The following is a 16,140-nucleotide window of genomic DNA, read 5'->3' on the forward strand; positions in this document are numbered from 1 at the left end:
ATAACAACCCTGTCAGGATGCTCTTAGGAATAAAGGAAACACTTCCTGTTGAGATGGAGACTTTTGTAATGCACTTTTATATATCTGTGGTATATCTGTGCATCTGTGCCAAAATCTGAGACAACAAAAGGCAGCACATGTCAGATTTACAGCAGGTCAATGCTGACAGTTTACAGAGAAAATGGACACGGCTGAGCGAACCTTTACTTACAAGCCCCACAAGGTTCAAATTACCGTCCAGAAAAGAAGAGCAATATCCCTTCAGTTTTGTTGGTGACGCAGAAGAGATTCTAACAAAATCAATGATGACCTGCAGCTGCTGATCCCTAAAAATACCCGAGAAACGATCGACTGATACTTTAAAAGGACACGTTGTCCAACCGAAGAGGAAGCAGTTCTCCTCTATCACAAGTAAACTTTAGCCAAGACAAGTTTATTTAAATATCAAAATTCATACACATAAGTTATTGAAAGTGATCTAGAAATTAGCTGATATCCCTCCAGTTTTATTGTATGTTAAATGTATAGTGCCAAATCAAAACACAAGTCATCTCAGGTCACTGCACCTCGGGAGGTCATGACCTTACAAAATTAGAAACCCAACAAATCTCCCTCGAGCAAACACTGAGGAGGAAAAAAAAGTCCCTTTATCATGTAGAAATGTCAGAGGGAACCAGACTCAGAGGTGGGACGCTATCTGTCTCGACAGGTTGGAGTGAAATGAGAGCAGAGAGAAAAGATGAGCATTGAGAAACAACAAACAAGAAACACTGGGCACGTTGATGGGGTAGATCAGAAACATGCAGCTGCGGAGGCACGCAGAGCGACGGGACAGAGAGGGTAAAGCCCGGAGCAGTGGAGAGAAAAGACAGTAATGACATGCAATAGTGGCAGATACAAGTGCATGAGTGTGGGGGAAAAAAAGGTGAAAGTTAGAGAATCTGTCATGTTCTCAGGAAGTCGGTTACAGAGCTAAGCAGTGTAGCAGCTGCTTCACCGTGTTTAGTTCTGACAGTAGGTCGAATCAACAGATTTGTCTCCAGTGATCTGACAGGTGTAGCAGGTGTGTACTGCTGAAAAATATCTTCAAGCTATTTCGTTATACAGTCATTAGTTATTCAAGCAGACTACTTTCAGCTAAAATCGCTTACTTACTTGCATCTCATGTAAGGACTTCAAAGTAGTGAGGGCGCTTCTTTTGGTTTTTGTAAGAGCTCCAACAGCTGCATTTCGTTGTTTTTTTTTGTGGCAAGGCCTGTAAGGACTGATGCAGCAGTCGACCCTGCTGAAAATCAAAGCATGAATGTTTTGACACACGCTTTGCTACGTTTTGCTCTCATTTGGATGTTAAAACTAAGATTATAATCAATTCAGACATTACAGTTATTCTTTGCTTTAAGTCCTTTTGTTTAAGGAAGAGTTACAACTCAAAGTCCAGCATCATTTTTCCACAAAAAGTAATTTTGTTCTTATTCAGCTAAAGGATATTTTGAGGCAGCCAGCTCTTAATTTATCAAATAGATTCTAGGTTACTAAAGTCATTAGGTGGCAGGTCTAAGTAAAATTAGATGTTATCAGCACAACTATGATAAGAAATCTCATGGTCCTTAATAATTTTTCTTATCAGAAGGATATAAAAGTTGATTTATAAAAACCTAAAGATCGACCACCGGGGGACACCACAGGTCAGGGACTTTGGTGTTGAGGTGTGGTTTCCAATAACAACAAATAAGCTCCTGATTTGTATGTATGATCTTGTTAACCCTGCCTGAGAGTCCAACCCAATGTTCCAGTCTGTGCAGTAATATGTTGTGAACAACAGTGTCCAAGGCCCCACCAAGGTCTAATAACAGTAGCACTAATGTTTTTCCTATATTGGTATTAAGGACAATGTCATTTAAAACCATACTGAGAGCTGTGTCAGTGCTGTGATTAGATGAAGGCCTGATTGAAAGTCATAAAACAAAATATTTGATGCTAGTAAGATATTAGAAATCTTAAGTGTCAAATGTATTTAAATTGAGATGCACCTGAGGAAGAGTGAAGGAAAGAGAAAAAGATATGCAGAAGTGTAACTTAAATCCACAATCTTGTGATAGGCAGTCATTATTTATCTAATGAGAAGACAGTAGCGAGGGTGCATGAGGCGGGGTATTGATTATACTTTCTAATCTAGTTAATTGGCTTCCAAATATCAAGGCAGACTGCATAACAAGGGCATGCTCAGCACAGTTATCTCAGCTGTGCACCGTCTGTCCTTGTCAAATCTAATCTTTACCTCAAAATGTAGGAAAGCCCGGTACAGAGATGTAATAAAAGAAGACTTCAATAAAATGTTGTGTCTTTGGCACTGATAGGAGGACGATCCATTTACTTGATTATGGTTTGTGCTGTTTGTTGTATAAAATATGCTTAATCATATATCTATATATATATATATATATATATATATATATATATTATTTCCATATATAATACAAAGTGTGCAGTATAAAGAGTTAAAGAATGATCGATGGCATGCTAACGCAGCCGTCATCATACCATGATATATTATCAAATACAGACAAATATTATACCAAAAAGCATGTATTAACTGTTTACTCGCAGTTTACATAAATCAGTCACAGATTTTAAGTAAATGATTTATTTCCAACTGTGCTATATCACGTTATTAAGCTTTGATGGGATGGAGGAGTTATGGTTGTTAGGAAAGACATCGATAAACACCTGCACTCTTAGGTCTGCACACTTCCGCAATGTAGTGGCATATAATGTGTCATGTGTATAGTGGTATAATTTTTTAATATTTTATGTGTCTATACAGCTGCGTTTCTGGCAAGGTCTCTCTTGTAAAAGAGTTTCTACATTCCTCAGCCTTAAATAAAGGTTAAAAGAATAATAAATAAATTAAATAAGTTTATTAATTTTTAATATACTGCTTTTGAATGCTAAATAAGGCAATAAAGAGTATCACTAGTGAAGTTAGTTTTTAAACCTACAAATAGCCATCCGATGAAACCAAAAGATGAGTGTATTAAATTAAGCAAAGGCATGTGTTAATGATCATGAATTCAACTTTTTATTTTGAGCACAAAAATGGCTCATTTTTAAAAAATATAATTTCTTATTTCTAAAATGTGACTATCTTCTGTTGGACATAAATATATGTATATTTTATTATTTTAGTGTCGACTGTGTGACACGGTGAATGCACTTCAGCTTTAGCTCGAGACACACCTTAACCGGCATTTTACAGGTTTGCAGATTTACAGAGAGTATGTGGGGAAGATGAAGGAGAGACAATCCTTCAGAGTGCAGCAACAAGGGCCTCTGCAGTGAATAAATATGAGGAGACAAGGGAGGACACACTTCCATTTACAGTGAGAAATGAAACAGGGAGGGAGGCGAGTGAGGGATTTCCTCCCACCCTGCTGAGCAAGAGCTGCCCCCAATGATTGAAAACATATGGAGCAATCATTCAGTTTGTCATTCTGAAAACAATTTTAAGCAAACTATTTATTTTATAAAATATATATATATATAAATATATATATATATAAAAACATATAAACAAAATAAATAGTATAAACAAAAAAATAGTTTGCTTAAAATTGTTTTCAGAATGACAAACTGAATGATTGCTCCATATGCATATATATATATATATATATATATATATATATATATATATATATATATATATGTAATATGTAATAATATACACTGTCTATATACAATATGTACATGGATTTGGCACTAACATGTCAACATGTCTGTATCTTGTTTTTGTTTGCTTTTTACACTTGTTTCTTGGATATGATATGATGCCATTGATTCATTTGAACAACATTTGGTCATTAGAAATAAACACCCCACACAGGCCACTTTTCATGGGTAAAGGTGGTCTGTGGAACTCTCAAAAATTCAACAAGGTAATTTTACATGAAAGAGGTAAAAATCCTGCATCAAGATAATTGCAGAAAAGAACAAGGGGTATATTGATTGAGATCTGGCTTGATAAGTCCAATTTGCCCACACAGGCCACTGAGATTTAAGAGAAACCGTTCAGACACCCCATTTATCATGAGGGCTTTACAGAGATTGATTTAACATTGCAGAACCTGCACATACCTGCATGGTTACATTTGTATCCATAATCATTTAGTTTTGCAGGAATAACTCAAGATAAGAGAAAAGTCAAACAAACAAAGCCAAGAAGGTAGAAATCCCACTTTGACCCAGGAGTTCTGTCCATATATTGCTGATGTCACTGCACATGCTCAAATTGTATGGTTCTTGACAGCAGCATATTGCTTTTGCCAGTTTCCATTATAAATCAGTGGTATTCCCCTTTTAAATACACTCCTGTTGTTATCTCTGACAAAAGGACTGACAAAGTGGGAGTCTATCCAAACGTCTCTCCCACAACTTTAATCCACTGCTTTTGTGCTTGCATGATTTTGTGTCTGCATGCAGTTGCTTCAAATGAAAACCATTTCCCTACTCAGCTTCTCAGCCATGGATTGAGGTGAATCTTGTCCAACAATATACGATTTTCCACTTTACAGGGTTGTTGGTGCCCATTGGTGAAAGCTGTTTTGGTTGCGATACCTCAGAAAAGAATATAGAGCCAATTGAAAATGCAGCCAAGAAAATTCTGTTTGGATTCTGTTTGCACTTTTATCCTGTGATCAGAAACTAAATGTTGCTTTTCCTATCTTAACTCCACATCCATAATCTGGCCATTTGTATTATTCTTCTACCTGCTCGAAGCCATTATGCAACATATTCCTCTTTATTCACTCTGCAGAGCAAGATACGTGTTTCATATGTCCTCTAAATTGTAGCCTTTCAAGAGGATCTTGTAGCATATTTCTCTTGGTGAGACACTCATGACAACAGTCCTTCCAAAACCTGGAGGCGGTCCATGATAAGAGCTCCGGGCTGTTCTGGTTTAGTGCAGCTCTCCTGCATTATTATACCTTTCAAATCAACTCACCTTCACAGACCTCAAGGGCAGCCAGAGGATTAGAATTACAAATTAACTTCTCATAAGTTTCCAACAAGTCAAATGGAACACGAGGACAGAAGCCAACTTTCAGGCGTCTCAGGGTGTTTTAGCCAACAGATTTCCAGTTCTTTCAATGTCATAAATAATCTATTTTTTATCGAGCACCACTTCGGAATAGAAAGATAATATGCACAAGGAGTGCCTCAAAGTGGATAAGCCTGCTTTGGATGCTTATCTCTCCAAAACATACTCATGTTAGTAACCGCTGTCAGCTGCAGTCCAGTGCTGCAGCACTGTAGTTTTTTTTTTAAATATTCAACACATGTATGTTTAACATGTTTATATGGATTCAGTGAAATTAATTATGATAAAAGAATGCCTGACAAGGCACCATAAACCTTTCAACCTTTATTTATTTCATTTCAAATGCTGTTTTTATACTTTTAGGACCACAAAACACAACAGCCTAACTGACTGTGGCATGAGATGTAGCTGTTAATTACTGGAAAAAGGCTGATTGGACAGCTTCACCTCCCCCAAGCTGCATCCCTGGCTGCTGAGAATCCCTTGAAACAGCAAATGCCACGGGCTAGTAGTTTTGCTGTAAACTCAGGGCTTTGAGATAAATCCAGTATCTCAGAAAAGCCATACTCCAGTTTTTTACAGTATATTATTTTGCCAACAAATCTTAGTTCTCAGTATCCTCAGTACAAATGAGTTATGGCTGCAGAACCCCAAATTACTCCTATTTATTACAACATGATGAAGCCCATTTAAGAAAAATCAATTAATCTCAGTATAGATTCTTGCTAATGATCCACAGGTAGAGTTCCTTTAAATTTGAATCATTACGGGCCCCTGGGACTTTAAACTGTGCAGTCCAGGAAATCTGACTCATGGTTTATTTATCATCGTGACAGTTGCCTATTTGTTTCTCTCTGTAGGCTCTGTCTCTGTTTGGCCACTCTCCCACAACCTTTTACTTAAATTTATATGTGTGGAGATGATAGCAATGCAGCTTGACACACATGAGATATGTGACACATGAAAACACAATAACACCCGAAATACAAACTCTGGCTTTACTTTAATCCATTAAAGTAACATTCCTCCCTTTAGTCTTGATCTGTGTTTTTATGCTTCGGAGCCATCCGTCTATATCATTTATTTAAATGTTACTGAGTCCCAAGAATAAAGAATGATTTTCAGGATCAAAGGTCAAAGGTAACTGACCTCATGTTCTTTCCATCCACCTCTGCCATTATCGTGAACACGATATCTCAGTAACGCCTTGAGGAAATTTCTTCACATTAACAACAAGCATGCAATTAGGCTGAAAGATCATAATTGAAATTAAATTTGACTTTGGTAGCCAAAGGTCAAAGGTCATTGTGACTTCACAGAACACATTTGTGGCCATAAAGCAATAATGAATGCGTCAATTATGACAACATTACATACAATTATATAACAAGATAAAATTATGTGGTGATGACATTTGGTATCTGAAAGGTCAAAAGTCAAATTTTCTGGGCATATCCATATTACCATAACTCAGGAACAGTAGGGAGATTTGGTCACATTTGGTTGGATAATCTTGGGCGTGTGTGAAGCATCTGTGTTTTAGAATTTGAATCTTTTTTGCGGCGACATCAACATCTGAAGCATCGCCTACCGTCATAGCTACAACTTTATTCAGCTTTATTGGCCAAACATGTGAACAGATACAAGGATTCCTTCCAGTTCCAAGTCTTCACTGACAGATATGGATGTAAACTGCAACTTGACTGGCTGGCAGAGGCACACACCTGCAAGGCTGTAATTCTAGTTTCTGAATGTTTTAGTATTTCACAAAATGACTCAAAGAGAGTGACCACAGCAGCTCAGAAGCACTCTCATCACAAACCAGGTGTTCAGCAGAAGTGTTGGGCTGTTGAGGGCATTATACAGCACATTATGTTGTTGTGGATGGAGATTAAGATGAGGAAGATTTCCGTTGCAGTACATTAAAACTGATTTGATAAGGTGTGCTCCTTTCTAGAAAGCATCTTAGTCAGCAGATTGTGAAAACTCAGTGCAGCCTCACAATGCTGTTTATAGAAATGGTTGCGAAACCTGTCTTTCAGACAGTGGGATGATTTTATTAAACTGTGTTATGCACCTAGAGGTCACGGCCCTGGTGATGTGTGAATGTCTCATGCCCACACATTTCAAAATAAATGTTTCCCCCACAGTTATATACCAGGGAGACAGGTGATGAATGCCAGTATTATGTTGCTATAATACAATGTATAATGTAATAATAATATAATAATAATATAATGGCATGGTTATCAAACACACTCACGTTGTAAAGATATACAATTTTTTATTTATATGTTTTTATATCATTGCTTTATTCCCTAAAATAGTCAACAGAAACATAAAGCATGTCAATGTTTTTTTTCTGTCCACATGGTTAAGACAGCTTTTACACTCCCATCCTTCTCTCTGAATATTGATCCTAATGGTTAATAGTAATGTTGACTGTGATGTTAAAGATATAAAAAAGTTGTGGGATTTAATGCGGAAAAAACTCAGACTGGCAAAAATAGAAAAACTAGAGAAGACTCTTCAGATGCAAATCAAACAAACAATGTATTACATGTGCAAAAGGTGACGATGTGGAAAGACGCGACCGAAAAGTACAACTTCTGAAGCAGAAGGGCCTCGGCTACGTGAGCCTGACGCTTCTTTTCACATAGATTCAAGACTGCAAACCTTGTCCTATTTGTTTTCTTGACCTCTATTTATATAGCTGGAAAGCTTTTAAACAAAGCCACCTGCACATCAGCGATGCCCTTATCTGAGGCAGAAAAGAAATTGTGGTTAGTAAAATAATCACCCAACTATTCACCTGATTAAACCCGATTTATTTGTAATAAAATATACTGACTTTGTTAATTTTAGATATCTTGAAAATTGATCTTTAAATAGTGAAGAGTTGTGAAATGTTTTTCAATCTTCACTGTGAGTTTTACACTTCCAGAATCTATGTCTAAATGATGTTGTTAAAAGGGATTTAGAGCAATACTGGCAACAGTTTTAAACCTAAACAGACTACAGCCTCTTCCATCACTATTAGTAACTGTGACTTCCTTGGCAATCATCCAGCTCACTATTCACTTCATGGGCCTGCTTTCAAAGAGCCAATCCATGTCAGTTTTTCGGCAGGCAGGTGAGTTATCATGATGATACAGACAGTAGAATACGATCAAAACCACAAAGATGTCATCTGATGTAAACACAGAACAAATGGGAAATTTATGTTCGCTCCGAGGCAGAAGGTTGAGATTACGGAACAGCTGACTGATGTCGCATTTGCCCCTATTGGACATGATCAGATTATTGTTTCTTTCTTCTCTAATGGCTTCACAGTCTCAGCCCCGCCTCCAGGAGCTCAGAGGGGGAGGGAGGGCAGGGGGGGATCACAGTTAGCAGCAGGGTTGCCTTTATCCTCTGCCTCAAAGCGCCATTTTATTACCACTGGCATGGTGATTGGGGGACAGACTGATAACCCCCCCCCCCCCCCTGCCTCCACAGAAAGGAAACTCGCCTGTGTATTGTTAGATCATATCTGCAACTGTTCTGTCAGCTTGGCTTTGTCAGACCCGAGTCATGGCTGCACAGTGACAATAGTGGCCACAGTGAAGACACACTGGAGACATTTTAATCGGCAAGAGTCCTGTATAATCACATTTTCAGTGACAGATGAGCCTCTATTTGTGGTGGCAGTTGCCAGTCTTCCAAAAACATGAAAGTGCACCTAATTAGACACATATTCGTATCAGTGTAGTTTCAAGTTTTAAGGCTAATTAGAACTCAGTTGATGGGTTCATGGAGATAAGTGACAATTCTCAGTTCACCACTTGTTATGCACCGCTGCTTCCTCCTGTCTGATATCCATACACAGCAGTGTCCTATTATGTTTGCATAATGAAGTTGTAAAATATTCCAGGCTCTTGCCAGATTTTTAAAATAATGAGGTCAAGAGTAGATTCTCCTCAAAATGCAAAATAACCCTCAATCACCAGTTTCTGACCAGAAGCCCAAACTAAAGTCTTTAAAGTCTGTTTTAATTGTTTGTATGTCGGCTAAATCAAATTAACTGTTTAGTTGTATTTTAAGTAGGTTCATATTAAAGGTGTAGCCTACTCTTTCGGTCCCAGCTCTAGCCCTGGACATTTGTGGTCACCTTGGTAACAAGTACACACATCATAAACAGAACAGTTGTATTGGACTTCCTTGAATACAGGTGTACCTAAAAGAGCCGATATTGAGTGTTTAATTAATGGTTACCGCGGTAAGAAAAAGGGATGATGATAAAAAAAAAAAACCTATTAAAATGGGGTTTAATTTCATGAAGGTATTCAGAATATCAACATAAAAGATTGTTTCCTAGCCCTCATCACCAGTAGTAAAAGGGACAAATAATCAAAAAGAATAAAAAACTAATTTATTTAATCCTTTGATACTATATCAGACAGTAAAAAACCCACAAATTATTTGGGATATAGAACATAAACTCTATTTGAAATACGTAAACCTCCCAATTTCTGTTAATTAAGGACACGATCTAAGTTTCCTCAGTGATACCATCTGTTTAAACCGAGAATAAACAAAAAATATGTGCTATACAAAATCTTAAAGTGATTTATTTTCAGTGCATTATGCCAAATAACTAGAAGTAAGCACTAATGAGCTTTGTAGCTGAGATAAGGCTGGAATGAATATGTTGTTTTATCCACCAGAATATTGATACCATCTGGAGATGCCGGTGGCTCTGACCAAAGAAAAAGGATCGAAAATCCAAGTGCTCAAGAATTAACACTAGTGTGACCAGGGCAGCCTTCTGGATATGTTGTTCCATGAACATGTTCATCCAGAACATTAGGGGGTCTCTGGAATAATAAATGCCAGCTTGGCTTCTGTTTCTCAGGCAGTCTGCAGTTCAGCTGTTTAACATTCAATGTTTGCAGCTTGCATTCGGCACCACGAGAGACTCTGGCTGGCATCTTTGACATTACTCCCTAGATGACAAACTGAGTGGAAAATCATCGGTCGAAAAATGTTCTGCAGAGAGAAACGTTCAGAGGTCATAACTTATCTCATTATAACACCATTCAAAGACCCACAGCGGCCGGGAATTAGATTCTGACTTCACTTCTGGTAAATACACTACAGCTCTGATCTTTGATTCATTCAAAGTAGTGATCCTGCAAAGTCAGTAAAATGTTGTTCCCATAGTCATGTAAAATAATTTGTCAGCAAATCCTCACTCATACAGTTAATACGGCTATTTTTAGATTTGCAGCCCTTATGGTTAAGGTACAGTTTAGGTTTGGGAACAGATCTTGGTCACATTTTATGGTTCATGACAAAAGCTAATCACAACCTTCATGCCACTTTAGCACTGTTGTCAGTCTGCAAGTCATTAAAGTCAATTTACACCATGTTTGCTAAACAGTGGCCAGTGTAGCCAAAAGTGTCAATTACAGGATAATGATGAAGGATAAACTCGAACACTAGTACATGTAAAGAAGAATCATAAAGTCAGCAAACTGAGTCTGTGATGTCAGTTAAAAAGAAGTGAGGCTGTAGCAGCTGCAACTGTGACTTTATTAGATCAAGCCAAGGTGTGTTTCATTAAACTGGTCATATGTGGCCATGCCTTCATCATTGCATCCTAATCGATGTTGACTGCCTCTTAATTTTTAAACTACATGAGCAGCCTTTAACTAGTTGATCACCATATAATGTATGTTTGTTCCAAAACTCATCCACCGCTGCTATACTTGAAACTACATTTAGAAACAAATGCTTGACATCAACGTCATTACACTGAGCCACCCCTACTGGTCACTTACTGATGCGCCTTCAGAGTGGCTGAGCAAACCTTCATGTGAACAGAGTTTCCAGAATATAATCACAGCGAAGGCTGAAGCTGTGAGCAAGAGACGGGTGGAGCCAGGCTTGTAACTTATTGCTTAAGATTTTCTTTTCTAAAGAGAAGAATGCGTTCTTTTAAGTTACATTGTGTTGCTTTAACCTCTCATGCTGTTTAGCTCTCCACTATACAGCATACTGTACCAGCTCTTTGGCCACAGGTGGCCAGCTTCACAGACATGGACATGAGCCCTAGTAGTCGCTGCTATGTCGCAGTAGTATTGTGCACATCTGTGTGGTAACATCTGTGCTTTTTCTGCGATGAGTTAAAATGCCTGCTGTGCAAAATTGTGCAATCTGTGTCACTGTCAAGGCTTATTAGCTCAGTTAAATGGAACAGAGCCACCGTAAAATGTCACTTGTGTGTCCCTGGTATGACAAGTCAAAATATGTGGTGAGACAACAGGCCTGTGCCAAGTTTTAACACAGAGAGTCCAGGTTTTAACAAGTTGAAGATAAATTGTGAACAATGTTGAACATCTGTTGCTTTAACAGATGATGTAATTAAAGAAAAATCATCCTGCAAATACCCCCAAAAAACTGTGTCAAAATGATGACACAGTAAGAGAAGGAAATCAATCTTTGTAATTAATTTTCAAAAATTAGACAGAGTTGCACAGCCTTATGTTAATTTATCTGGTGTTTTTTCACTGAAAGCAGATTTGAATAAATCCTTACACAAACAGTAGACTTGTGTATTTCAGGTATGAATGTTTATGAACCTCTAAAACTGAGCAGTAAGACAGATGGGTGGTAGTTCAGAAGCAGCTGGCAAGTTTGATATCGATAATAAATACTGAGTGTTTAGTCTTTTTTATTGCTGTTTTCAGCTGTCAGCTTGGTGGAAGTGGAGCCTGACATTGCTGCCTCATTCATTCAAAACACATTATTGCTATCTCTTCAGGCTGAAATTAATCTTCACAGCCTGTCCCATGAAGAGCACAGAGATGCAGTGTCTCTCACTGTTTCTTCCTTCATAACAATATGCTGCAAAGCCCAGTCCTCTGATAAGTAAGGTGGGTGTGTTGGGATGCAGGGGTAGCGCCATCCAGTGGAACCACCCTACACTAAGTCACAACAACAGGATTCAGCAACACTTGAAAAATAACACAGATAATTGCAGTCGCTGTTCACCAAAGCAAGTGGAACACCTTCAATGTCGATATGTGTGTCTTGGGGAATATACTGTATGTTGGGACATTAATGTGAATGTGCGTGTTTCTGAATGTAAACTGTGTGGCAATAAAAACTACTTAACATTTTACAACACCCAAAAAAAATACTATGATAAAAATATATATATTTGGCCTTTTTACACCGTTATCAGTGTATTAACAAGTTAACCGAATATTCATGAAAAGGTTTGCAAGTCATCATGTACCACTCTTATCAGCTGGGTGTGAACATTTATGTCTGTGCTCTTAGTTGTGCAATGCTTATCCTTATGCCAGTGACAAACACATGCCCAGAAACTGCTTTTGAAACAGACTCTGAAAGCTGGCACGCCCTCGCTGTGACAGGATGCATGGGTACAAAATAACCAGATGATGACACCATGGGAGATGGAAAAGGGGCAAGAGTTGGTCAGTGTACCAGCCATTAATCACAAATCAGGGTCCAAAACGGTGATTACAACAGTCTCAGTGCAGGACTGACATTTTTCAACCTACACTACAGAGGGAATATAACCAACCTTAAACTTTAAAATGATTAGCGTTTCATATTTACTTCATCTGCACTTGCACACAACATGCAAATGATCTTGGCAGGCAGGTGGATTGTAACTACCATTCACTCATCTTTAAAATCCGCACACTGTTGTCTGATGACACCAGACAACAGTTTATAAGTCCGTGGGAGCAAGTAGAAAGATTGGATTTTAAAATTCTGTTAGACACTTTTGAGACTTTCTGAGACAAGTCATTTGACCTTTGGTGGCATGGATACCAATGGGAATACTTCATTGCCTGCTTTACCCCCTTGCAGAGGAAGGCAGTGGTTTTCTGTAATTTTCTTCTTCATGGAATTTTAAGAAAGGAGAAATGATGAGGAGACATTAGCAGCAGCAGAAAGGCTATACCTCAGAAGACCATCCCTGCAGGCCCATGGGTGAAAAAAATAGCTGTGGCCAGAATCTGGTCGCCAATGCGGAGAGTGGTTTTTTTTTTGGAGTGGAAGGAGGTTAGAAAGAACTGTGACAAGAATCATCATATCAGTGATGAAGTAGATACATTTTTAATCAGCGTGGTTTCCTCCAGAGAGACAATTATGCATAAAGGTGAAATTTCAGGAGAGCCTCCACGAGGTCGAGTTTGAGCCCATACACCTCACATGCATTGTTAAAACTTCTTGTTCAGAGTGTAATCTGGTAAAATATCTAACTAATTATTATCTCCAGATTTTTATTTCTAGATATATAGGTTACTAATTAACAAAATAGTTAAGATACGGTTCTATTCATTTTATGTGAAAATGTATTCTCATGCTATAATTTTGCACCTTCACCCATCTTTCCAGTTAGAAAGCTAATCATGGCACACTCTTCAGTCTTCGGGTGCTCCCTCTGATCAGCATTTCTGTAAAGGCACACACATACACACATTCTCATTTTGCACTGCCTGCTGCTGCAGGTGAAAAGCTGTGTAACGTTGCTTGCTTTGGGCTTCATGTCCTCCTGCAGAAATGTTTTTCATTGGAAGTCATAGCTCCACAAGGGCTTGGAGCTTTCTTTTCTCATTGATCTGCTCGATGCAGCCCACCACTGTCTTCAGCAGTGAATGTGAGGTGTGTATTATTCTCCTGGAGTTCAAACCTTGGCTCTTACTCCCAGGTGGAAGTGCAGAATGGTCTCTAATGTCTATAAACATTTCCATTTCATGCCCCATAGCTCCCTAGTGTCAGAAGGAAAGTTTTGCTCCACTAGTTTTATGAGAGCTTGAGTTACTTTTCAGATTATGACTTTCTATAAAAAATATATGATAAACAAAATGGAAAAAAAATGCATTGTAGATTTTAGATTAAAATAGTTTTTCTTCCAAATTTTGGCATGTGACTCCTTCCAAGAAAACCCGTCTTCGGGGCCACCTGTTACATGTCTAATGCCTCTGAGTTGTTAGCACTCCAACAAAGAGATGTTTTTTCCTCCAAACGTCTCAAGCAGTTCTGTTAGTATTGCACATCCCTTCGTAATTATGCCATTTTCCCAGCAGACAATTTCACCGCTGTAGAAAAAGCACCACTTTTATATGAATAACAATGGTAATAATTGCTCTGTCCTATTCAAGTGTCCTAGTCAGTGATGACAGTGTGATAGTGAGCCAGCATGCACAATACCACAACCCTGAAATCTAAGCAGCTAAATGAAATTTAACCCTCATTTATTTTAGTATTTAAAACTTAAACAGTTTTCTTCTACTGTTATACATGACAACATTTATAATATCACAGCATTATTTCAACAGCACAATATTGTTGTCTTTTGTCCATAAGAGTTAAGCTGTAGACTGCTTGTCTATGTATTGTATTGTTATGAACATTTGTTGCAGTTTGATAGTCCAAAACAAAATCCTTGCAGACACTCATCAGCCAATTCCCCTGTTTTAAGCTCATCTTCTCTGCTGAATGGCTCAGGGTGAAGCATTTACCACTGCCTGGTATAGGGAAATACATCACTCTGCTGTTAACCGCCCATCGTTTATACTCGCAGATCAAAATCCCTGTAGAGTCGTAAGCATGAGTATAAGAATGCTGAAAAAAAATGCAAATCACATTTTCATTTTCATTTTAATGGCTTTGGGGTCCAAAATTATATGACTTTAGGCTTCTTTTATTTCAGCCAGACAGCAAAGACTGACTCAGAAACGTTTATTTTGGATACTTGCACATGGCCGAATCCCAAAGGAGGGAAAACATCACATATCTAACCATGACTCACGCCTACAGTGTGATCTTTTCTATCAATCTCTGTCTGTTGCAGTTCTTATTATATTCCCCCGGGACATCGTGACTCAGAGCAAATTTACAGACCTTCTATTTTCAGATAAGCATCGATATAAGATTAATATAAAACACCAGAGTGCAGGGAATTCACCACAGATTGAATAATTATTGTATAGTATAATTAATAAACAAGAACACTTTAGTCTCTTTGCATTGATGGATTATGAAACAAAGGGCCCCATGGTACAAACATATGAAAGGCCACCCACGCCTCCCACAGAGAAACAAGATGTCCACACTGAAAGAGACATATTGATGACAAAACATTCAGCCATGTTGTTTGTCATCATTTGGTGCTTCAAGATGTCTCTTTGCAGATATTGCAGTCTTTCTGGTTGTTTTGCATCCCTTTGTTGCCATTTTACTTATCCTCTACTAATTTTTCATCTGGATGTTTTATGTCTCTTTGTGAACACTTGGTTAGTGTTACTGAAAGCATCTAAGCTTTGATAAACAAAGCAACATCTAAACTACTTCAGTAGAAAATCTCAACTCTGCTCAGTGACAAAAGAGCTGCTGTATTAGAGGTAATTTACTTGTGATGGAACAAACCTCTGCTCAGTTCAACAGCATTGCACTGGTGAAACTGGCTCTGGTTCAGTTGGAACAGCACAAAGGCATTAATAACTACACTGCCATGTTGGCAACGCTGTGTAACACTGCAGCTCTCCCCTTTGAGATTCACTTTTAGGAATGCAGCCAAATAATAAAGTAAATGAAATTGAGCTTCTTGCAGAGAAAAATAGAAGCAGCTGTGAAAACTTGATAGTGCACAGGGTGAAATATTATGTAAGTGTGCTTTCAACTGGCCTGAAGCAAAATAAAACGTGATATACAGTGCCCTCTTCTGTCTAAACGATGCTGTTATACACATCTGCAGTACCTTTTCTATTTTGTTTGTACAAACATGTTATAAGGGTTGTTTCTACACAGCAAAAGTAAATGTGAGAAAACGGGAGGGGACCTACGGTATATTGGATAATATTTTCATCAATCGATTTGATAAGGAACAATGTAAGTATTGCTATCAATAAAAAACAACAACATTATTTTAATAAAATTTGTTTTAAATAATAAATCCTATTAAATTATTCATGCTAAATAAAATTAGGTGCGTTTAGGTGACTGTTACGTAATGTACTTAA

The sequence above is a fragment of the Embiotoca jacksoni genome, unplaced genomic scaffold (assembly GCF_022577435.1).
Source record: "Embiotoca jacksoni isolate LCO1_2020_lvr unplaced genomic scaffold, fEmbJac1.0.p SCAF_12, whole genome shotgun sequence".
Classification (NCBI taxonomy): Eukaryota; Metazoa; Chordata; class Actinopteri; family Embiotocidae; genus Embiotoca; species Embiotoca jacksoni.